The sequence below is a fragment of the Mustelus asterias genome, unplaced genomic scaffold, assembly GCF_964213995.1.
Source record: "Mustelus asterias unplaced genomic scaffold, sMusAst1.hap1.1 HAP1_SCAFFOLD_74, whole genome shotgun sequence".
Taxonomy (NCBI): Eukaryota; Metazoa; Chordata; class Chondrichthyes; order Carcharhiniformes; family Triakidae; genus Mustelus; species Mustelus asterias.
In genome coordinates, this window is record NW_027590134.1 from 614615 (window position 1) to 639469 (window position 24855).

At 45.1% G+C, this 24855-nt stretch overlaps 2 non-coding genes across 2 annotated transcripts; both read right to left on the reverse strand.

Annotated features, from left to right (window-relative positions):
- Positions 1–2288: 2288 nt before the first annotated feature.
- On the reverse strand, positions 2289–2378 carry trnap-cgg (transfer RNA proline (anticodon CGG)). Its single transcript is given in 2 exon segments — positions 2289–2324; positions 2343–2378. It is a non-coding gene; the product is annotated as a tRNA-Pro (tRNA).
- Positions 2379–22794: 20416 nt separating this feature from the next.
- On the reverse strand, positions 22795–22866 carry trnag-ucc (transfer RNA glycine (anticodon UCC)). Its single transcript has one exon. It is a non-coding gene; the product is annotated as a tRNA-Gly (tRNA).
- Positions 22867–24855: the final 1989 nt, after the last annotated feature.

Consider the following 24855-nt stretch of genomic DNA (forward strand, 5'->3'; position numbering starts at 1 on the left):
TTGTCAGTGGAATTACTTTCTTATCCAGTCCCCAAACTCTTAAACACCAGCTTCTAAACCCACGATCGTGTCCATCAAGAAGAACAAGAGGAGCAGATGCTTGGGAACACCTCGACCCAAATGTTCCCCTCCAAGTCACTCACCATCCTGATTTGGAAGCATATCACCGTCCTTCACTGTCACTAGTTCAATGTCCAGGAATTCCCTCCCGAACAACACTATGTGTATGTCTACACCCCCGGGACTGCAGAGACTCAAACGCACCACCACATTCTCAAGTACAGCTATGGATTTTCAAGAAATGAAGCCTGTCCTGCGGCGCCCAAATACTGTTAAAAAAATAAAACGACTTAAAGGGAGGCCATTCAGCCCTATCTGTTTCTGCTAGCTCTCAGCGGGCCCCTTGTCTCACTGCCATGTCGGTTAACTGTTAGCCTGCATATTTTCCTTTCGAATAACAATCAAATTCAAGTGAACCTGCCATGACCCTCTCTCAGGCAGCATTTCCTTGCTTGTTTTGAAAATTAGCTCCAATATCTGCCCTCTGGGTCTCGATCCTACGAACAATGAGAACAAATTTCTATCAATCTTCAGACCAGACCCATGAGGATTTGAATGTTTTTCCCAATTCTCCTCTGAACTTTCCCTTCTCCGAGTAGAGAAGTTGCAGCGTATCCAAACATTCTCAGTAACTAAAGTTCTTCATCAATTGAACTATTCTGGTGAAACATTTCTGCTACCTTCTGAAATCTTTTATATTGTTTTTTAAATTTGCTCTCCAGAAAATGGAAGCAATATCCACTTGAAACCGAATTCAATTTAAATGCAGGCTTAACATAGTTTCTGTATTTTTGTACTCTGTGCCCCATTAATAAAAAGCAGGGCATCGTCTGATTTATTATAATCACTCTCCTCACCATCCTGTGTACAGTTCTGGTCACCCTATTACAGAAAGGATATTATTAAAATAGAAAGAGTGCAGGAAAGATTTACGAGAATGCTACCAGGACTTGATGGTTTGACTTCCAAGGAGAGGCTGGATACACTGTGATTTTTTTCTCTCGAGCTCAGGGGTGATCTCATTGAGGTCTACAAAATCATGAGGGGCATTGATTAGTTATATAGTAAATACCTTTTCCCAAAGGTAGGGGAGTCTAAAACTAGAGGGCATATGTTTCAGGTGAGTGCAGCGGGGCGCGGGAGGGGGGTGGGGGGGCGGTGGGGGCGGTAGATACAAAAGGGTGCAACGGGGCAATTTTTCCACACAGAGGGTGGTGCGTGTCTGGAAAAGGCTGCCGGAGGTAGTCATAGAGGCGGGGACAATTTTGTCTTTTAGACAGTTACATGAGTAAGATGGCTATCGAGGGATATGGGCCAAACGCAGGCAATTGGGACTAGCTTAGTCGTTAAAAAAGGGCGGCATGGACAAGTTGAGTCGAAGGGCCTGTTTCCATGCTGTTAACCTCTATGCCAATCCCTGTCAACTTGGGAGATATATGTACTTGTTTGCCTCTTTAGAATTGTACCATGTATTTTATGTTTTGAATCTGGGTTCTTCCTTCAAAACAGATCAATTCACATTTTGATACATTTAATTTAATCTGCCGTATTAAAAATTCCCATGCTTTTGGAAGTTTATGTAAACCGCATGAACAGCATTACCCTCATCAACACTCTCGGTTACCACTTCAAAATACTCAAGATAGTTAGTTGAAAACATTGTTACCTTACTAAATCCGAAATTGGAAAGTTATTTCCAATTTCTTCGCAATTCCAGATCATTTCCTTCAGTATCCTTCGATGCATGTCACCCGGTCCTGGTGTCTAATCAAATACGGACAGCCTCTCCAAATCTCCTCTTCACTGAGTTAATTGCCTCTGGAGTGGAATGCCGAACAGTATCACAAAGATTCACTTCCTGCTCAGTGAAACGCCTGGAGCATAGTTAAAATATAATCAATTCAAAACCAAACTGTGACCCCCAGCTTTGTCAGACTGCAATTTCTTTCTGACTAAAATACAATAGAACACACGATGCAAGAATCCCTGACGCGATAAGCAATGGAAAGCCCTGATTGATTTATTGGGATAAGTTTACAGTCTGGTTACGTGGGTGAACATTCTTGAAAACGTTTCATTTTCTCCATGTGCAGCATTGAGAAAATTGTCGCGAGGTGTTGCAGGATTTCAAACCTGATCTCGAGATGTGTGAATCCCGCCATTTGAAACGCAACGTATTTTGTTCAAATAAACAACCAGCATTTGGGACCAAAACTGGCAACAAGTGAGGGCTCGTCCGGGATTTGAACACGGGACCTCTCGCATGATCAGACAACGAAATCCCCGAAGCGAGAATCATACCACTAGACCAACGAGCCGCTGGCAAGTAGTCTGCTCAGCCAATACACTTCTGCTCACTAGCTGTCTTCACAGACGATGTCATAACCATGGAAAATTGAAGAAAAACACAGCAGACTCACGGGGAAATGTGATCCTTTTTGTCTTAGACCCTGAAAATGAACCAGATGTTCAATGTTGGGATTGTAGTGTCTCTCAGCGAAAGAAATTCCCATCGCGTCAGTTCAAAGATTGTTGTGAAGAACCGATATGAGCAAAGTGTGGAAGACCGCAGCTACGTGTGTTCAAATACAGGGAATCTATTTATTAAAAGTTCCGTAGATTAATGATGAGAGTCAGTTTTAAAGTCACCCGTGTAGACGATCACTAAACCGCTCGGCCATCTCCTCAGTCACCCAGGAGCTTGGAAAAAGGTCTCCATCCATTTGATTTCCGATCCATGAATGTTTGGGGAAGAAGGTCACCCTCACCATCGCTCCTGGATGTCCAGCGAGATGGAATATGTTGGAAACGTAGCTGCTGCAAAAGAGAGGAAATTTCCATCCCAGCAGGTCACCTTCTGTGACTCATTCCCTCACCCGACAGTATAAATAACTCCCACTTTCTATGCCTTTTAGCTCTGATAAAGGGACAGCTGGACTCGAAACGTCACCTCTTTTCTCTCCTTACAAATGCTACCAGATCCGGGAGATTTTCCAGCATTTTGACAATTGTTCATTAACATTTCTGATTTTACAATTTCGTTGGTTGATAAGCTTAAGGAGACAATCAAAATATGTTTCCAGTGCGCATTAATGTAGTGGCTGGCTCACTGGCCAGAGGGCATGATTCATGCTTAGGGCAATAGCATTACAATGCGCTCGGTGTCGGGTTCAAATCATAGAAATCATCATAGAAACCCTACAGTGCAGAAGGAGGCCATTCGGCCCATCGAGTCTGCACCAACCACAATCCCACCCAGACCCGACCCCCACATATTTACCCACTAATCCCTCTAACCTACGCATCTCAGGACACTAAGGGCCAATTTTTAACCTGGCCAATCAACCTAACCCGCACATCTTTGGACTGTGGGAGAAAACCGGAGCAAACCCACGCAGACACGAGGAGAATGTGCAAACTCCACACAGACAGTTACCCGAGCCGGGAATCGAACCCGGGACGCTGGAGCTGTGAAGCAGCAGTGCTAACCACTGTGCTACCGTGTCGCCCCTAAAATCCTGCACGATCCCAGGTGCAATTTAAAAAAAGAGGTTCTTCGCAATGGAGATGGCGACAATAAACAAAAGTTGGGGCAGAGCTCATCTCCCGAGAAATCATTGCAGAGAATACGTCTCGAGAAGGAACCATACAGTCTGACAGAGTTGGCAATCCCACGGTTTTGTTTAAATTTTTTCCACATTTTGGTATTACTCTGGTTCTCCCACGAAACCGTGAATATTGGTGCGTTTCAGCAATCCAGTTCAGGGGAAATTAACAATTAGGATACATACACAAGAACATTGGAAACAGGAACAGAAGTAGGCCATTCGGCCCCACGAGCCTGCTCCGCCATTCAATAAGATCATGGCTGATCTGTTTGTGGTTCAAGTTCCACATTCCCATCTACCTCCGATAACCTTTAATTATGTTGCCTAACAAGAATCTATCCATCTCTGCCTTAGTAAGTATTTAGTACCCTGCCTCCACGGCCTTCTGAGTCAGAGAGTTCCAAAGTCGCACAACGCTCCGAGAGAACAGAATTCTCCTCATCTCAGCCCGAAAAGCGGAAGATCAGTTTTCTTTAAGTGTCTGTTGTTCTGGATTCACCCACAAAGTGTACCTTGTGAAGGTCATTCAAGATCTGATGTACATCGAGCAAGTTACCTCACATTCACCCAGTTTGCGTTACCTTTCAGCCGAGTAAATCTCGTCTGCACTGCACTGTCAATTATCAAACTAGTAAATCTTTTCTGGACCGTTTCTAACGCAATTACATCCTTCATTGAATATGGAGACCAAAATTTCGGACAATGGTCAAGATACTTCACAAATGACATGTACAGCTGAAACATAACATTCGTTTCTTTCATTAACTTTCTTTATTACTTGCTGTACCTGCATACTAATTATTTGCGCCTCATGCACGAGAACACCGAGATCCCTCTACAATTTCGAATTCCACAGCCGTTCTATATTTGAGTAATAATCTGATTTTGTACTCCTTCTGCCAAAATAAATAACTTCACATTATATTCCAGTTGCCAGGTTTCTATCGATGTACAGAACTTGTCTATAACTAGCTGCATGCTCCTTCTGTCCTCTTCACAACTTACTTTCCCAGATGTATTGTGTCTCCTGCAAATTCTGCTCCTATGCTTTCATGCTGTGGACTGGGATAGCTGAGCTTCTATTGAAAGACAACTCCCAGACACAAAGGTCTGAATGATCTTTTCCTGTGCTGTAACTATTCTATGTGTATGGGTGCAGGAGTCATTCTGTGTCACTTGGTGTGTGGTGCAGGATTTGAGTGTGGAATTGATTGTCTATCTGTCAGTCACTGTGGGTGTGTATGAGTGAATGATTCATTCTGTATCACTCTGTCTTTTGTTCACAATGTGAGTGGGGAGTTATTAGTTATCTCCCAGTCTCTGAGATACTTTGTAAATCTGGAGTAATTCAATAAATAATATACCGAAATGAAATTGGGTCAATTAGTTCTATTTGATAAACTACTCGCCACACCCCTCCATCCAGACTATTTCATGTAACGTTATCTGTTTGTCTCTGAAATCCATTCTCCCTCCAACACTTTTCCAGATTTCCATTAATTACAGCTGCGCTAATCGTCTCCAATGTTCCAGACGATAGCAAATGGCAAATGCTGCCGATTCAATGATAATTTAATAGTGATTTTTAGAGTGGATTTATTGATTAAAGTACGAGGTCTGTCCTATCCCATCCCATTGTTAATTCTTCATCTTGACCTGTTCCTGCAATATCGAAACTTGGTGTGAATACCTTCCCTCTGTTGAAGTTCTGGTTTCAGCCACGAGATGCCAGCACACTCGGGGAGAACGAAGCTCACGTATTGGAGAGGGACAAACACACAACACCTGTTCATGTTCTGTTGGCGATGGGAAGTTTTAGCAACACTAATATTAGAACATAGAAAGTCACAGCACAAACAGGCCCTTCGGCCCACAAGTTGCGCCGATCACATCCCCACCTCTAGGCCTATCTATAGCCCTCAATCCCATTAAATCCCATGTACTCATCCAGAAGTCTCTTAAAAGACCCCAACGAGTTTGCCTCCACCACCACCGACGTCAGCCGATTCCACTCACCCACCACCCTCTGAGTGAAAAACTTACCCCTGACATCCCCCCTGTACCTACCCCCCAGCACCTTAAACCTGTGTCCTCTCGTAGCAACCATTTCAGCCCTTGGAAATAGCCTCTGAGAGTCCACCCTATCCAGACCCCTCAACATCTTGTAAACCTCTATCAGGTCACCTCTCATCCTTCGTCTCTCCAGGGAGGAGAGACCAAGCTCCCTCAACCTATCCTCATAAGGCATGCCCCCCAATCCAGGCAACATCCTTGTAAATCTCCTCTGCACCCTTTCAATGGCTTCAACATCTTTCCTGTAATGAGGTGACCAGAACTGCGCGCAGTACTCCAAGTGGGGTCTAACCAGGGTCCTATAAAGCTGCAGCATTATCTCCCGACTCCTAAACTCAATCCCTCGATTAATGAAGGCTAGTACGCCATACGCCTTCTTGACCGCATCCTCCACCTGCGAGGCCGATTTAAGAGTCCTATGGACCCGGACCCCAAGGTCCTTCTGATCCTCTACACTGCTAAGAATGGTACCCTTCATTTTATACTGCTGCTCCATCCCATTGGATCTGCCAAAATGGATCACTACACACTTATCCGGGTTGAAGTCCATCTGCCACTTCTCCGCCCAGTCTTGCATTCTATCTATGTCTCGCTGCAACTTCTGACATCCCTCCAAACTATCCACAACACCACCTACCTTGGTGTCGTCAGCAAACTTACCAACCCATCCCTCCACTTCCTCATCCAGGTCATTTATGAAAATGACAAACAGCAAGGGTCCCAGAACAGATCCCTGGGGCACTCCACTGGTCACTGACCTCCATGCAGAGAAAGACCCCTCCACAGCCACTCTCTGCCTTCTGCAGGCAAGCCAGTTCTGGATCCACAAGGCAACAGCCCCTTGGATCCCATGCCCTCTCACTTTCTCAAGAAGTCTTGCATGGGGGACCTTATCGAACGCTTTGCTGAAGTCCATATAGACCACATCCACCGCTCTTCCTTCGTCAATGTGCTTGGTCACATTTTCAAAGAACTCAACCAGGCTCGTAAGGCACGACCTGCCCCTGACAAAGCCGTGCTGACTACTTTTGATCATACTAAACTTCTCTAGATGATCATAAATCCTGTCTCTCAGGATCCTCTCCATCAACTTACCAACCACTGAGGTTAGACTCACCGGTCGGTAATTTCCCGGGCTGTCCCTGTTCCCTTTCTTGAATATAGGGACCACATCCGCAATCCTCCAATCCTCCGGAACCTCTCCCGTCTCCATCGACGATGCAAAGATCATCGCCAAAGGCTCCGCAATCTCCTCCCTCGCCTCCCACAGTAACCTGGGGTACATCCCATCCGGTCCCGGCGACTTACCAACCTTGATGCCATTCAATAGTTCCAACACATCCTCTTTCTTTATGTCCACATGCTCGATTCTTTCTGTCCTCCGCAATCCAGCAGTACAACCACCCAGATCCCTTTCCACCGTGAATACCGAGGTAAAGTATTCATTAAGCACCTCCGCCATTTCTAACGGTTCCGCACAAACTTTTCCCCCTTCACCTTTTAAGGGTCCTATGCCTTCACATCTCATCCTTTTACTCTTGACATATTTGTAGAAAGCCTTGGGATTCTCCTTAATCTTACCCGCCAAGGTCTTCTCATGACCCCTTCTCGCTCTCCTAATTTCCTTCTTAAGCTCCTTCCTACATCGCGTATACTCCTCTAAATCCTTAACACCTCCTAGCTCTCTGAACCTTCTGTACGCCTCTCTTTTCTTATTTACCAGGTTCATCACAACCTTCGTGCACCACGGTTCCCGTACCCTACCAACACCCCCCTGTCTCATCGGAACGTTGTCATGCAGAGCTCCAGACAAACATTCCTTGAAAATCCTCCACTTTCCTTCGGTACTTTTCCCCAAGAATGCCTCCTTCCAATTTACCCGTCTAATTTCCTCCCTGATGACACTGTATTTCCCTTTACTCCAGAGAAACACTTTCCTAGCCTGCCTGACCCTATCTCTTTCCAATGCTATCGTGAAGGAGATAGAATTATGATCGCTATCCCCAAGATGTTCACCCACCGAGAGATCCTCCACCTGTCCAGGTTCATTAGCCAGCACCAGATCAAGAACAGCCTCTCCTCTAGTAGGCTTATCCACATACTGTGTCAGGAAACTCTCCTGGACACACCTAACAAACTCCTCTCCATCCAAACCCCTAGCCCTAGGGATATTCCAATCTATGTTTGGGAAATTAAAATCTCCCATCACGACAACTCTGTTATTCCTACATCTCTCCAGGATCTGTTTCCCCATCTGCTCCTCAACATCTCTGTTACTATTGGGCGGCCTATAGAAAACACCCAGCAAAGTTACCGACCCCTTCCTATTCCTAACCTCCACCCACAGAGATTCCGTAGTCAGTCCCTCCACGGCGTCCACCTTCTCTACAGCCGTGACACTATCCCTGATCAACAGTGCCACTCCCCCCCCTCTCTTGCCTCCCTCCCTGTCCTTCCTGAAACATCTAAAACCTGGCACCTGAAGCACCCAGTCCTGTCCCTGAGACATCCAAGTCTCCGTAATGGCCACCACATCACAATTCGAAGCAGCAATCCACGCTCCAAGCTCATCCACTTTATTCACTACACTCCTGGCATTAAAATAGACACATCTCAGACCTTCAGCCTGAGCACTTCCCTTCTCCCTCACTCGTCTAACCTCCCTCTTACCCTGTCTACATTCCTTATCTATTTGCGAGCTAACCTCCTCGCTCTCAGTCCCCTCATTTCGATTCCCTCCCCCCAACCTTTCTAGTTTAAAGTCTCACCAGTAGCCTTAGCCAACCTTCCCGCCAGGATATTGGTCCCCCTGGGATTCAAGTGCCACCCGTCTTTTTTAAACAGGTCACACCTGCCCCTAAAGAGGTCCCAATGATCCAAGTACCCAAATCCTTGTCCCTTGCTCCAGTCCCTCAGCCACGCATTAATTCTCCACCGATTCCTGTTCTCACTCTCCCGCGGCACAGGCAGCAATCCCGAGATTACTACCTTTGCATTCCTCTTTCTCAGCTGTCTACCCAACTCCCTATATTCTCTTTTCATGACCCCTTCCCTCTTCCTACCGATGTCAGCAGTACCTATATGCATCACGACCTTGGGCTCCTCTCCCTCCCCCTTCAGAATTTCTGGGACTCGACCAGAGACATCCCGGACCCCTGCACCAGGGAGGCAAACCACCATCCGAGAGTCCCGTCTGTGTCCGCAAAAACGCCTATCTGACCCTCTCACCGTAGAGTCCCCAATTAGCACTACCCTCCTTTCCTTACCCCTTTGCACTACTGGGCCAGGCTCAGCTCCAGAGACACTGCCACCGCTGCTTCCCCCAGGTGGGCTGTCCACCCCAGTAGTACTCAGACAGGAGTACTTATTATTAAGGGGCACATCCACCGGGGTGCTCACCATCACCCGAGCTTTCTCCTTCCTCACTGTTACCCAGTTACCCTCCTCCCGTGGTCCCGGTGTGACCACCTGCCGATAGCTCCTGTCAATGACCTCCTCACTATCCCTAACCCGGCGAAGGTCCTCGAGCTGCAATTCCAGTTCCCTAACATGGTCCCTTAGGAACCGCAGCTCAACACACCCAGCACAGATATGGTCGTCCGGGAGGCTAGGAGCCTCCAGGACCTCCCACATCCTACATTGGGAACAACATACTGGCCTGACAGTCATAATTGCCCTTTTAAACACAGGGAAAAAGTGAATGAAGATTATTCCTCTCTGTTCCAAATTATTTCTACCAAGGTACCCGGAGAAAAGTAACTTATAAATAAAAAATTTTAAAAATAAGAAACTCACCCCTGCTCGCCCTTTCTGCCTAAGCCCGATGAGCCAAAGCCCCTCAGTTCTCACTCAGCTCCGTCTCACTCCGCTGCCCGCTAGATAGTGGGACCTGCCTTTTAAACCTCCTGTGCACTAAAAAAAAACTCAAGAGACCCTTCCCAGTAAACCCCGCGGCCACTGCCGGTTGCGCGCCAAAATTTAAAACTAAATTAAATAAATAAATAACACCCGCGGAAAAGTACTTAAAACTAATTCTTACCCCAAAAATCCTGTCACCAGTCACAGCTCTGCCTTTCTCCACAGCAACAAGAGGACTAACCTCCCAACTAACTGACTTATATAGAACTTTTGACCCTTCCCAGTAAACCCCGCGGCCACTGCCGGTTGCGCGCCAAAATTTAAAACTAAATTAAATAAATAAATAACACCCGCGGAAAAGTACTTAAAACTAATTCTTACCCCAAAAATCCTGTCACCAGTCACAGCTCTGCCTTTCTCCACAGCAACAATATTGAACGTGGCTTTTAATGACATTTACTTTGTAACAAACATTTGTTGTCGTTGTCTGTCCATCGATTCGAGGATAGCATCCACTCAGGTCCGTAAGTTTCTCCTATGGAATGTGAGTGAACGGGGCGATTCTCGGCTCACAGATCTTTGGACACATGGGACAGGATGTCCCGCGAGGTAGTGGGATCAGGAGCGCAGAATTAGCTTCCTGTTACTTTCTTCTGTGCCGCCATTCTGCCTCATCATTAAATCTTGTGACTCAAAGCGTGCTGCAGCTTGGGGGACAGATTTTGGCCATTTTGAACGATGACTAACAAACTGCTCCCAGTCATCAGCATGAATGAATCGCTTCAACCTGGAGGACGTCGGGGAAGCATTGCTGGTGGAATTCCTCTCGTACACTTAGGACACTCTGATACACTGGAACAGTTACCTCATTGTGCTAAAACCACCAACTGTCAACGACATGTATGAGAGAGTGAGATACATTCTTATCTGCCCTTCTCTGGCCCATTTTATCGAAATGAAATTTTTCAAAATCTTTCACTAATGTAAAGCCCAGAATCAGGCCACCCCTCAGCCTTGTTATTACAAGAAAAGAAAGATGCAAACAGTCAAAACTTTACCAGGCCTTTCCTTTGTTCTTAATGATTCTTCTTTTTATGGGCTGTGGATTTCACCTGCAGGACCAACATTTGTTGCACTTCCCGAATTGCCCTTCAACTGAGAGTGGCTTGCTCGCCCATTTCAGAGGGCAGGTAAGAGTCACCCACATTGCTCTGTGTCTGGAGACACATGTGCCCAGACCAGGTAAGGAGGGCACACTTATTTATCTAAAGTGCACTGGCGAATCAAATGAGGTTTTATAACAGTCGACGGTGGTTTCAAGGCGGCCATTACTGAGGCCAGTTTTTCAATTCCAGATTGATCAAATCAGTGAATTTAAATTTGACCAGCTGCCATGGGGGGATTCACTCTGTGTCCGCAAAAATTAGTGCGGGCCTCTGGATTACCAGCGCAGTGACATTGCCTTTCATCCCTGTAAACAAAAACAGTTCATTCAGTTCATTATTAAACCTCTTCCTGAGGAGAATAGATTCCCCATCCCACAGAATTCTATTAGACCTATTGCTGCAAAGCCTGTTGCTCCATTCGGGAGCATCAATTATTTATTAAGATTACACAGATGCGATTGATTTCTTAGGAGCTCAATAAATTAATGATATGAGAAAATTGTATGAACCAAACAACAAGGAAATACTTCCTGAAAAGGCGCCCTGCAATGTTTGCAAGAAAATGCATAACTTACAGCTGATGAGTAACATGGTGGTTTTCCGGATCTTTTCTGTATACAGCGACCGCCACAGGACTCTAACGTACAATCTTCTGATATCATCATCATCATGATCACCGAAGTCAGACGCCTTGTCCATTCGGCCACGCGATCAGCACATGCATTAATGCAGCGGGCGTTAGCGCCATGTGAATAACTACCATGGTTATATTCATTGTCAGTTCTATTTTTGGATGTTCCGCTGATTTCCAGATACCAGAAACTTGAAGGGAAAACTCCAGCTTCTCTAACCTGCGGAAAACTAAAGTCCACTTCTAACATTCTTGGGTGCTGTCTGTGTGGAATTTGAAATCAAAAGAGAAAATGCTGGAAAATCTCAGCAGGCCTGGCAGCATCTGTAAGGAGAGAAGGAGCTGACGTTTCGAATCCAGATGACACTTTGTATGGAGTTTGCACGTTCTCCCCGTTTCTGCCTGGGTTTCCTTCAGGTGTTCCGGTTTCCTCCCAGTTTCAACAATGTGCAGATGAGGTGGATTGGCTAGACTATATTGACCCTTAGTGTCAGGGGGATTAGCAGGGTAATTACGTTGTGGTTACAGGGTTGGGGAGAGATTTTCTGTGAGAGAGCCGGCGCAGAATCACTGGGCAGAATGGCCTCCTACCGCACTGTAGGGATCCTCTGCCTCCTACACAGCCTGCCTTAAACATTCAACACCTATTCCCGAATCTCCATGCTCGCAGTTAATAGAACCATAGAAAACCATAGAAAATTACAGCTCAGAAACAGGCCTTTTGGCCCTTCTTGTCTGTGCCGAACCATTTTATGCCTAGTCCCACTGACCTACACTTGGACATATCCCTCCACACCCCTCTCATCCATGAACCCGTCCAAGTTTTTCTTAAATGTTAAAAGTGACCCCGCATTTACCACTTTATCCGGTAGCTCATTCCACACTCCCACCACTCTCTGCGTGAAGAAGCCCCCCCTAATATTCCCTTTAAACTTTTCTCCTTTCACCCTTAACCCATGCCCTCTGGTTTTTTTCTCCCCTCGCCTCAGCGGAAAAAGCCTGCTTGCATTCACTCTATCTTTACCCATCAAAATCTTATACAGCTCTATCAAATCTCCCCTCAATCTTAGAACCATAGAACCATAGAAAATTACAGCTCAGAAACAGGCCTTTTGGCCCTTCTTGTCTGTGCCGAACCATTTTATGCCTAGTCTCACTGACCTGCACTTGGACCATATCCCTCCACACCCCTCTCATCCATGAACCCGTCCAAGTTTTTCTTAAAATAGAACCATAGAAAAATAAAGCGACCGCGACATGACTCGAACCTGCAATCTTCTGAAGTCATCGTCATGATGACTACTGAAGTCAGACGCCTTATCCATTAGGCCACGCGGCCAACAAGCTCCAGGGAATAAAGTCCCAACCTATTCAATCTCTCTCTGTAACTCAGCTTCTCAAGTCCCGGCAACATCCTTGTGAACCTTCTCTGCACTCTTTCAATCTTATTTACATCCTTCCTGGAACTAGGTGACCGAAACTGTACACAATACTCCAAATTCGGCCTCACCAATGCCTTATATAACCTTACCATAACACTCCAACTTTTATACTCGATACTCCGATTTATAAAGGCCAATGTACCAAAGGCACTCTTTACGACCCTATCCACCTGTGACGTCACTTTTAGGGAATACTGTACCTGTATTCCCAGATCCCTCTGTTCAACTGCACTCTTCAGAGTCCTACCATTTACCCTGTACGTTCTTCTTTGGTTTGTCCTTCCAAAGTAAAATATCTCAGAATTGTCTGCGTTAAATTCCATTTGCCATTTTTCAGCCCATTTTTCTAGTTGGTCCAAATCCCTCTGCAAGCTTTGAAAACGTTCCTCACTGTCCACTACACCTCCAATCTTTGTATCATCAGCAAACTTGCTGATCCAATTGACCACATTATCATCCAGATCATTGATATAGATGACAAACAACAATGGACCCAACACCGATCCCTGCGGCACACCTCTCGTCACAGGCCTCCACTCAGAGAAGCAATCCTCCACAACCACTCTCTGGCTTCTTCCATTGAGCCAGTGTCTTATCCAATTTACTACCTCCCCATGTATACCCAGCGACTGAACCTTCCTAACTAACCTCCCATGAGGGACCTTGTCAAAGGCCTTGCTGAAATCCAGGTAGACAACATCCACCGCCTTCCCTTCATCCACTTTCCTGGTAACCTCCTCGAAAAACTCTAATAGATTGGTCAAACATGACCTAACACGCACAAAGCCATGTTGACTCTCCCTAATAAGTCCCTGTCTATCCAAATATTTGTACATCCTATCCCGTATCACACCATCCAATAACTTGCCCACCACCGACGTCAAACTTACTGGCCGATAATTTCCCGGATTTCTTTTGGAACCTTTTTTAAACAACGGAACAACATGAGCCACCCTCCAGTCATCCGGCACCTCCCCCGTGAATACTGACATTTTAAATATGTCTGCCAGGGCCCCTGCAAGTTCAACACTAGCTTCCCTCAAGGTCCGTGGGAATACCCTGTCCGGTCCTGGGGATTTATCCACTCTGATTTGCCTCAAGACAGCGAGCACCTCCTCCCCTTTAATCTGTAAAGGTTCCATGGCCTCCCTACCAGTTTGCCCTATTTCCGTAGACTCCATGCCCGTTTCCTCAGTAAATACGGATGCAAAAAAATCATTTAGTATCTCCCCCATCTCTTTTGGTTCCATACACAGTCTACCACTCTGGTCTTCAAGAGGACCAATTTTATCCCTCACTATCCTTTTGCTCCTAACATACCTATAGAAGCTCTTTGGATTTTCCTTCACTCTGTCTGCCAAAGCAACCTCATGTCTTCTTTTCGCCCTCCTGATTTCCCTCTTAAGTAGCTTCTTGCACTTTTTATACTCCTCGAGCATCTGATCTGTTCCTTGCTGCCTGTACATTTCATACAACTCTCTCTTCCTCTTAATCAGTGTTACAATCTCCCTCGAGAACCAAGGTTCCTTATTCCTATTTACTTTGCCTTTAATCCTGACAGGAACATACAAACTCTGCACTCTCAAAACTTCTCCTTTGAAGGCCTCCCACTTTCCATTTACATCCTTACCAGAGAACAGCCTGTGCCAATCCACACTTCCCAGATCCCTTCTCATTTCATCAAATTTGCCCTTTTTCCAGTTCAGAACTTCAACCCGAGGACCAGATCTATCCTTATCCACGATCAGGTTGAAACTAATGGCATTATGATCACTGGATCCAAAGTGTTCCCTCACACTCACATCCATCACCTGCCCTAACTCATTTCCCAACAGGAGATCCAATATCGCATCCTCTCTAGTTGGCCTCTGTATACTGATGTAATAAATTCTCCTGAACACATTTTACAAACTCTACCCCGTCTAAACCTTTAACAGTATGCGAGTCCCAATCTATATGTGGAAAATTAAAATCCTCTACTATCACAACTTTGTGTTTCTTGCAGTTGTCAGCTATCTCTCCGCTGATTTGCTCCTCCAATTCTCGCTGACTATTGGGTGGTCTATAATACAAGCCCATTAATGTGGTCATACCTTTCCTGTTTCTCAGCTCCACCCATAGGGCCTCTGTAGACAAGCTCCCTAATCTATCCAGCCTGAGTACCGCTGTAACATTTTCCCTGACCAACAATGCCACCCCCCCCCCCCCCCACCTTTTATCCCTCTGCCTCTATCCCGCCGGAAACATTGGAACCCTCCTCTGCCTCTATCCCGCCTGAAACATTGGAACCCTAGGGGTTAATGTCGTAACTTCCCCTATGTACATTAGTTCAATATGTTTTTTACATGTCTCTTACACCACTCGATCTCATGTGCTGCAAAGAGAATACACTCCAAATTATCCAACGAAACCTTGTAGCTAAAATCTCTCATCGCTGGATCCAAACCAGTAAATCTCCTTTTCTCCCTCCGAAGGACCCTCACACAATTTCTAAAGTATGGTTACCAGGTCTCGTGATTCTAAAACAGCCGCAGTTGATCCGAGCTTTATAAAGATTGAGCATAGCTTCCCTGCTTTTATATTCATTGATGAAGCCGAAGATCCAATCCACTTCCCGAACGACTCTCCCAAGATCTCCTCTCACGTTCCAAGATCTCTCTGAACCTCAGGTCCCTCTGATCCTGCAATCCTGTGTAGAACTGGACCATTCAGAGTGGCAGGGTGGCACAATGATTGACACAGTGGTTAGCATATTGCCTCACATAATTAGTCCCGGGTTCCATTCCGGCCTCAGTTCACTGTCTGCTTTGAATTTGCATTTTCTCCCCATGTTGCATGGGTTTCCTCCCTGGATTCCCACACACAGTCCAAATATGTGCGGGTTAGGCTGATTGACCATGGATTGAATGCATAGTGTCAGTGGGATGAGACGGGTAAATGTGTGGGGTTATTTGAATAGGGCCTGGATGGGATTGTAGTCAGTACAGACTCCTTCTGTACTGCAGGAGTTCTATGTTCTGTTGCCTCTTTCCATCCCTTCTATCAGAATGCAGCACTGTTCCTGACTGTGAGATGAATAATGTGTTAATGAATAATGCTCAGAATGCAGCTTCTGTTTCTCCAAACCGGAATTTACAAGGATTTTTGGCACTGATACATTATCTAGCCGAGCAGACTCTGTCTCTGTCTATCCCTCCATCCCCTCTCATCAACTCTACATGAAGGCTGAACATTGTTTAGCGTCTAAATGCACATAATATATATCTTCATCTGATCAAATAGAATTCAGCTTGTGAACAAGATCATCATTTCAACCAGTTCCGGGGTAACCCAGGCACAGCTCTGATTGGCTGCAACCCCCTGAATCTGGGGAAGTGACACGTTGAACATCGCCGGCCTCAGAGGCTTTAACAGTTACTGAGCTGGGAAACTCCAACTAATCCCCGATAATCCACAGCACAGAGCGAGAGAGGAAAGCCTGCCCTGGGAGCTGTCAATCTGAGACACAGTTTGACTTGTCAATGTGCAAATGTGAATATTGTGTCAGAGAGAGTGTGCTAAAGGGGCGGCTGGGTTAGACTAATGTTACTGTGTTTGTGTGTCCGCCCTCAGCGCCGCATTTCGCCGTCCTTCTTGTGTCAAATCGCAAGATTTCCTGGCATAGGATCGCGCTGTTCCCTTGCTCAGGTCTGAAGGGAAAATTTAATGGAAAATATTCGTCGATTGCAAGATTTCAGTTGGCAAACGGAGAATAAGTCAGCGCTGGACTGAGAGAGCGCGATCAATGCAGCAAAGAGACGGGTTGAAATGGAAATTGCTGCCCGGAATTCGGATGGAACTTTCTCAACAGGAAATATTCGGATTTCAGTCACAGAAATGATCAGTCAAAGAATGTGAAGTGTCAAGTTTTAATTGTAATGGGATAGATTGTGAGGAGAGACAAACACAGAGAGGCTGGAGAAGCGGAGAGCTGACAGCAGCTTGTCTCTGCTCCGTCCGCTCTCTGTCTTTAAATTGCTCTGTACCGCCACCACTGGTTTCATTTCGGATCCAGTTCAGGCTCTCACACACATTTTCCACACACTCTCGGATGTCATTGTTTAAAAAGGGCTGCAGGGAAAAGCCTGGGAATTGCAGGCCAGTGAGCCTCACATCTGTGGTGGGTAAGTTGTTGGGAGGTGTTTTGAGAGAAAGGATCTACAGGCATTTAGTGACGCAACGACTGATTAGGGACAGTCAGCATGGCTTTGTGAGTGGAAAATCATGTCCCACAAATTTGATTGAGTTTTTTGCAGGGGTAACAAAGGACAGTGAACTTGATGTTGCCTACATGGACTTTACCAAGGCCTTGACAAGGTACCACATGATCGGTTGTTGCATCAGGTTTATTCTCACGGATTCCAGGGTCGCTAAATGGATACGAAATTGGCTCGATGACAGAAACCAGAGGGTGCTTGTAAAGAGCTGTTTTCAAACTGGAGACCTGTGGCCAGCGGTGTGCCTCAGGGCCCGATGCTGGGTCCGCTGTTATTTGTTATTTATATTAATGATTTGGATGAGAATAGAGGAGGCACGGTTGGTCAGTTTGCAGATTACACCAAGATTGGTGGCATAGTGGAGAGTGAAGAAGGTTATCTCGGATTGCAACGGGATCTTGATCAATTGGGCCAGTGGGCTGACGAATGGTATATAGAGTTTAATTTAGATAAATGCGAAATGATGCATTTTGATAGAATGAACCAGGACAAGACTTCCTCAGTTAATGGTAGGGCGTTGGGGAGAGTTACAGAACAAAGGGATCTCGGGGTACAGGTTCATATCTCCTTGAAACTGGAGTCACAGGTGGACAGATTGGTGAAGACGGCATTCAGCATGCTTGGTTTCTTTGTCAGAACATGGAATACAAGCGTTGGGATGCCTTGTTGAAGTTGTACAAGACCTTGGTAAACCTACACTTGGAATACTGTGTACAGTTCTCGTTACCCTATTACAGAAAATATATCATTAATCTAGAAAGAATGCAGAAGAATTTTACTAGCATCCTTGTAAATTTTACTAGCATCTTTACTAGCATCTAAGACTATTTCCTCGGGTGGATGGAGCTATTACAAGGGGGCATAACTATAGGGTTCGTGGTGGGAGATATAGGAAAGATATCAGAGGTAGGTTCTTTACGCAGAGAGTGGTTGGGGTGTGGAATGGACTGCCTGCAGTGATAGTGGAGTCAGACACTTTAGGAACGTTTAAGCGGTTATTGGATACGCACATGGAGCACACCAGGATGACAGGGAGTGGGATAGCTTGATCTTGGTTTCAGATAAAGCTCGGCACAACATCGTGGGCCGAAGGGCCTGTTCTGTGCTGTACTGTTCTATGTTCTATCAAACGGGACTTGATGGTTTGAATTATAAGGAAAGGCTGAATAGATTGGGACTTTTTTCTCTGGAGCGTAGAAGGCTGAGGTATGATCTTATAGGGGTCTATAAAGTAATGAGGGGCATAGATTAGCTAGATAGTCAATACATTTTCCCAAAGCTCGGGGAGCCTAAAACTAGAGGGCATAGGTTTAAGTTGAGAGAGGAGAGATACCAAAGGGTCCAGAGGGGCATTTTTTTCATACAGAGGTTGGTGACTGTCTGGAACAAGCTGCCAGAGGTAGTAGTAGAGGCGGGTATAATTTTGTCTTTTAAAAAGCGTTTAGACAGTTACAGGGGCAATATGGACATAGAGGGATATGGGCCAAATGCGGGCAATTGGGACTATCTTAGGTGTTTTAAAGAAAAGGGCGGCATGGACAAGTTGGACCGAAGGGCCTGTTTCCCTGCTGTAAACCTCTATGACTCTATGACCCTGTCATCTTGTCGGCTTGGTGCATATTGTACCAGAAATATATCATGTGCGTAAACAAGACAACAACTGCTTTCTGAACGAGCTGTCCAGCTCGGTTCAATCTGTCAGAAATTATTGGACGTCTTTTAAAGCAACATCGGTTTATTTGCAATATTCTCTAATCTCTGAATATATACCATCAATTTGTCGCTTGTGTATGGAATCCTGGGAAAAGTGAGCACTTAATCCAGACATCTTGAAGTCAATTCTAACATGGAATTTCCACTGATGTCTTATTATTCTCAAGAATCCTCTTTCACTAACGTTCCAATATGACTATTCCTCCCTATTTTTCACGTGCTCCTTCCATTCCCAAACTGTTATCACCAGGAATACCGAACGCCCAGCTTGTTGCAATATGTTTGAATGAACACGATGTCATTTCATCTTAGCAGCATTTTGAAATTCTCATTCATTCAATGTATTCTGGTGAAATGCATTTCTTATGCCATTACGTAAGAATCTTACTCTGACATGAGACCTTGTTTTGCTCTTATGCTGCTCTGTTTCTTTCCTCTCACGTCATGATTTTTCTCATGAAAGTTACAGCACAGAAGCCATTCGGCCCATCTTGTAGATGCCAGCTGAGAACACCCTGGCGCCCATTCCAATACCAACTTCCTGGACCCGGCCCATAGCACAGATCCAGATCTTCATAGAAAAAAACCCATGAAAATCACGATTTATTCTCGTGTGTCCAACACCTTAACTGCTCGGCCACCGCAGCGGTTTATCTGAACGAATGATGGAACCACTTCAGAAACGTTCATAGTAACTTCATCAGGCATCTAGATTATGCAGAGCACAGTGTGTGAGCTGAAACCTGTTCGCCTCCCTCTTTTTGGTGTCTTTATCTTTGATTGAGAATTCATTTATTAGTTCAGAGACATTTCGTCTATTTCAATATTTTTTTTCAGTATAAAGAAATTGAAGCCGAATTTAACATCCGAAAAAAAAACACATTAAGTCCATTTTAATTCACAACCGGCAAACATTGCTTTCGAACTGTTTGTGCCCACATGCTTTGAAACGCAAGGAGCCGTGGATAAGGTGACAAATGATGAATACAATGGGTGGGAATTGAACCCGGGTCAACTGCTTGGAAAGCAGCAATGCTCACCACTATACCACCATACTGACCAACTGCACCCGCTCCAAATAGATTCACAAAATTTCTGAACAAACAAGCGCAACTGAGCTATGAGAATCTCTGAAAGCATTATATTACCATCTCTTCAAGAATCAATTTGCTGTAACTAATTCAATATGAACCGTTTCAATGTCAGCCCTATGCATGGCCAGTTCTCAAACAGGCATTGACTGGTGAGAAGTTTTAATGTTATCAGAGAACAGTCATCAATTTTCTCAGGAAAGTGAAACTGCCATCCCGAACTTGATAGAATACGAACAGTACAGAAGGAGGCCATTCGGCCCATCGATCCTGTGCCAACAACATGCAGGCCCTATCCCAGTAACCCCACGTATTTAACATGCTAATGCTCCTGATACTAAGGGCAATATAACTTGACCATTCCACCTAACCCGGCGCTAATTTTCATGGCGGAACGGCCGATTCTGGAAAGACAAAATCTGCCACTAGTGCCGCAAATGAAACCAAGTCTGCTTTGGAGCTTCTGAAACCACATGTTTTCATAGTGGCAGCTTCTACCCAAAGCTGGTGTCCTAATTTGAATCGGTTGTCAGCTCGAGTTTCTCATTTGGATGAAGAATACGGAATGGTGCCGGACTATTCACTCTTCAAACCTGTGGAACTCTGTGTCTTACCTTCACTTGGTCCCTGATCCTCAAAATAAGTGATCAGTTCACCCTCAATCAGTCACGTCGGAGACAGAGTTTCAAATGTCATAACAATAAAGATGGAATGCAAATCGATTTGTGCAGAGATATTAAACATTGACGTCGCTGGTCAGGATGGCCGAGCGGTCTCAGGTCACAATCTCCGCTGGAGGCGACAGTTCAAATCTCACTCCTGACCTTAATTTTTCATTGGCGAGGCACCATCCAAACCCAAGAAATCTCTCACCTGGCAGCACAAAGGCAGCAGACGCAGAGAAACGACGACCCGCTCTAAGTTGCACTCCGAAACCACATCAACTTGACTTGGAAACATATTGCTGTTCCAATGGGTCACAATCCTGGAAATTCCTCCCGAACAGCAGTGCATGTGCTGACACCACTTGGACTGCAGTGGCTACAGAATGAATTCATCGCCAATTACTCAAAGATAATTAATTTGGATAATATGTGCTTCCCGGGTCAGTGACACACATATCCCGTTTAAATGAAGTATTTTAAATAAATCACCTCGCGCCACAGAATGGCCTTCAGAGGAGAAAACTGTGTGTATGAATCACACCCTGAACACGGCTACATTTATAGCAAATGTGGGTCTGAAAACAGTAAATGGAACCAGCTCAAGATAAACCGCTTAACGTTTAGCGGAAGAGTTTCACTGAGTGATGTGTGCAATTCCCTCTGATGTGTTCAATGTCAGGGGAAGGCAGATTTGAAAGGTTTACGGGGAAATCGGTGCAGTCTCAATGGGCCGCTGTAGGATTCAATTATTTTTCTTTCATGAATCTATCCGAGATCCCATAGCATCTGTGGAGAGAGAAACGGTCGTTCCCGTGAAATGTCTGCATTCGGAATGTGAACTGTCTCTATTTTCACAGTTACGTTCCAGATCTGGGCGTATCTCTTTTTTCACAACTACTCCTGAACACATTTTACAAACTCTACCCCGTCTAAACCTTTAACAGTATGCGAGTCCCAATCTATATGTGGAAAATTAAAATCCTCTACTATCACAACTTTGTGTTTCTTGCAGTTGTCAGCTATCTCTCCGCTGATTTGCTCCTCCAATTCTCGCTGACTATTGGGTGGTCCATAATACAAGCCCATTAATGTGGTCATACCTTTCCTGTTTCTCAGCTCCACCCATAGGGCCTCTGTAGACAAGCTCCCTAATCTATCCAGCCTGAGTACCGCTGTAACATTTTCCCTGACCAACAATGCCACCCCCCCCCCCCCACCTTTTATCCCTCTGCCTCTATCCCGCCTGAAACATTGGAACCCTCGAACATTGAGCTGCCAGTCCTGCCCTTCCTGTAGCCAAGTTTCACTAATGGCTATAATGTCATATTTCCATGTGTCTACCCACGCCTTCAGCTTATCTGCCTTCCCCACAATACTCCTGGCATTGAAATAGGCACACCTCAAAAGATTATTTCCACCACACTCAACCCCTCCATTTGTGATTTTGCTTGAACTAACCTGTCTTTTTACCCCTGCTCCACTATCTGCTCTGGCACTCTGGTTCCCATCCCCCTGCAAATCTAGTTTAAACGCTCCCCAATAACACTAGCAAATCTCCCTGCAAGTATATTGGTCCCCTTGTAGTTTAGGTGTAACCCGTCTCTCTTGCACACGTCCCACCTGCCCCAGAAGATGTCCCAATGATCCAAGAATTGGAAACCCTGCCCCCTGCACCAGTTCCTCAGCCAAGTTACAGCACAGAAGCCATTCGGCCCATATTGTCGATGCCAGCAGAGTGCCCGGTCTTTATAGAAAGAGCCCACAGTAAATTACAATTCAATATTACGGGCTGCCCTGGAGAAGCGAATTACACATTTCCAATCTCGCTCATTGCGCACAGAGTTTGAACCTTCGCGAGGAAACGATGGTTTTGAGTGCAACGCCTTAACCACTCGGCCATCGCAGCTGCTTATCTCTCAAAATGATGTAATCACCTCAGCAATGTTCACGTTAACTTCATCAAGCATCAGGATTGTGCAGTGAACAGTGTGTGAGCTGACATGTGTTCCTCTATTTTTACTTGGTGTCCTTATGTTTGACTGAGAATTCATTTATTAGATTATTCTTCTATTTCAGTATTGTTTTCAGGAATAAAAAAATTGAAACCGAATTCTCCGTCCGAAATAAATAAAATTAGAACGGGAAGCGTATTTATAGGCAATTGCCACGTTCGAGTTTTATTTGGTCCACATGCCTTGAAACACAAAATAAAGTAATAAATACATTACCAATGCGATGGCCGGGAATCGAACCCGGGTCAACTGCTTGGAAGGCAGCTATGCTCACCACGATACCACCATCACTCGCTATGTTTGAGTGATGGTTATTTACATTTGTTATAATTACGGAACTGCCTTAGTTGCCGATTTCCTCAGACACCTGGTGGTCCTGACGCACATTTTGTAAACTGAAATTGTTCACTCTTGTTTTTTGGACAGTTTAAGCCTACATTTTAACATTGTACCTGCCTGAGAACTCATTGAATAATTTTGAGGCCTGTTCTTTCAGTTAAAAAAAGTCTCCAATCAAAGCAAATTTAGATTCCAAGTCTAACGCCTGAACCACCCTGCCATCGAAGCCGTTTATTGGCCAGTCGATGCAACGACCTCAGTCACGTTCATATTGACTTGATCTGGATTATTGAGATCACAGTCAGGGAGGTCAACTGTGTTCGGTTCCCGTTACTTTATATATTTGTCTCTGACTGAGAACTCATTCATCAACACAGAGACTTCTTCCTCTGTTTCAATATTTTTTTTCTGCAGAGAGAATTTGAAGCGGAATTTTCCGTCCGAATAAATAATAATTAAAAGGGACGTCCTTTTTGTTTCATTTCCAGCAAATGCTGCGTTTGAACTGTTTTTGACCACACGATTTGAAACGCAAGAAGCCGTGGATAAGGACCTAAATACATGACCAGTGCTATGGCCGGGAACCGAATCCGGGCCAACTGCGTGGAAAGCAGCCATGCTCACCACTACACCACCATCGCTTGCTCTGTTAAAGTGATTGTTATTTTCATTAGTTATAATTACGGAAGTACTTTCGTTGCTCACGAAGGTGTGTCTCTAACACAATTTGTAAACTGATCTTGGCTGTCGCGTTTTTCTGCACAGTTTAACCCCCCTTTTCACTGTTGTTTCTGACTGAGAACTCATTGAATAGCTTTGAAGCCTATTCTTTCATTGCAACGAAGTTTACACAGGAAGCAAATTGAAGAAATATTTCCATGAACAACTCATGAATAATGAGAATCTTGAATGAATTTCATTTCAGATGTCCTGTTCTGTTCTGTTCTGACCTGCGATAGCGAATTAAATACGTCACCAATGTGATGGCCAGGACCCTTGATCAAATGCTCACACAGTCACCACCATCGCCCACTTGACTCTTGGAGCTGCTGCTGCCCACAGAGGTGGCCAAGCAAGAGGCACAGATGTTGACAAACTGCACCCGCTCCAAGTAGATTAACAAAATTACTGAACAAAAAAAGGCACTATGACAGTCTCTCTGAAAGCATTGCACCAACACCTCTTAAAGAATCAATTTGCTGTAACTAATTCAATATGAACCTATTCAATGTCAGCCCTATTCCTTGCCAGTCCTCAAACAGGCATTGACTGGTTAGAAGTTTATATCTTATGCGAGAACAGTTGGGCATATTCTCAGAGAAGTGAAACTGTCGCCCCGAACTTCATAGAATCCCTACAGTACAGAAGGAGGTCATTCGGCTGATCGAGCCTGCGCCATCAGCAATCCCATGCAGGCCCGTAACCCCACATATTTAACATGTTAATGCTCGTGACAGGAACGGGCAATTGAACAAGACCATTCCACCAAACCCGGCACTAATTTTCATGGCGGAACGTCCGATTCTGGAAAGACAAAATCCGCAACTGGTGCCTCAAATGAAGCTTGAGTCTGTTTTGGAGCTTCTGAAACCACATGTTCTCCTGGTGGCAAACTCCTGCTCAAAGTTTGAATCAATTGCCAGCTGGAGTTTCTCATTTGGATGAGCAATATGGAATGGTGTTGGATTATTCACCCCTCATACCTGCAGAACTCGGTCGAAACTTCACGGTTGTTCGGAAACCTCAAAATAAGTCATCAGTTCACCCTCAATCTCTGGGTCAATACGAAGACGGAGAAAATGCATCTACGACGAACCCACGCATGCAGAGTACAATGGATTAGCAGTCCATCGCCTTAACCACTCGGCCACCTCGTCATGCATTTACATTGCCCCAAAACAGCTCTTGTGCTCTTAAGACCCGTAACAAGAAGACATTTCT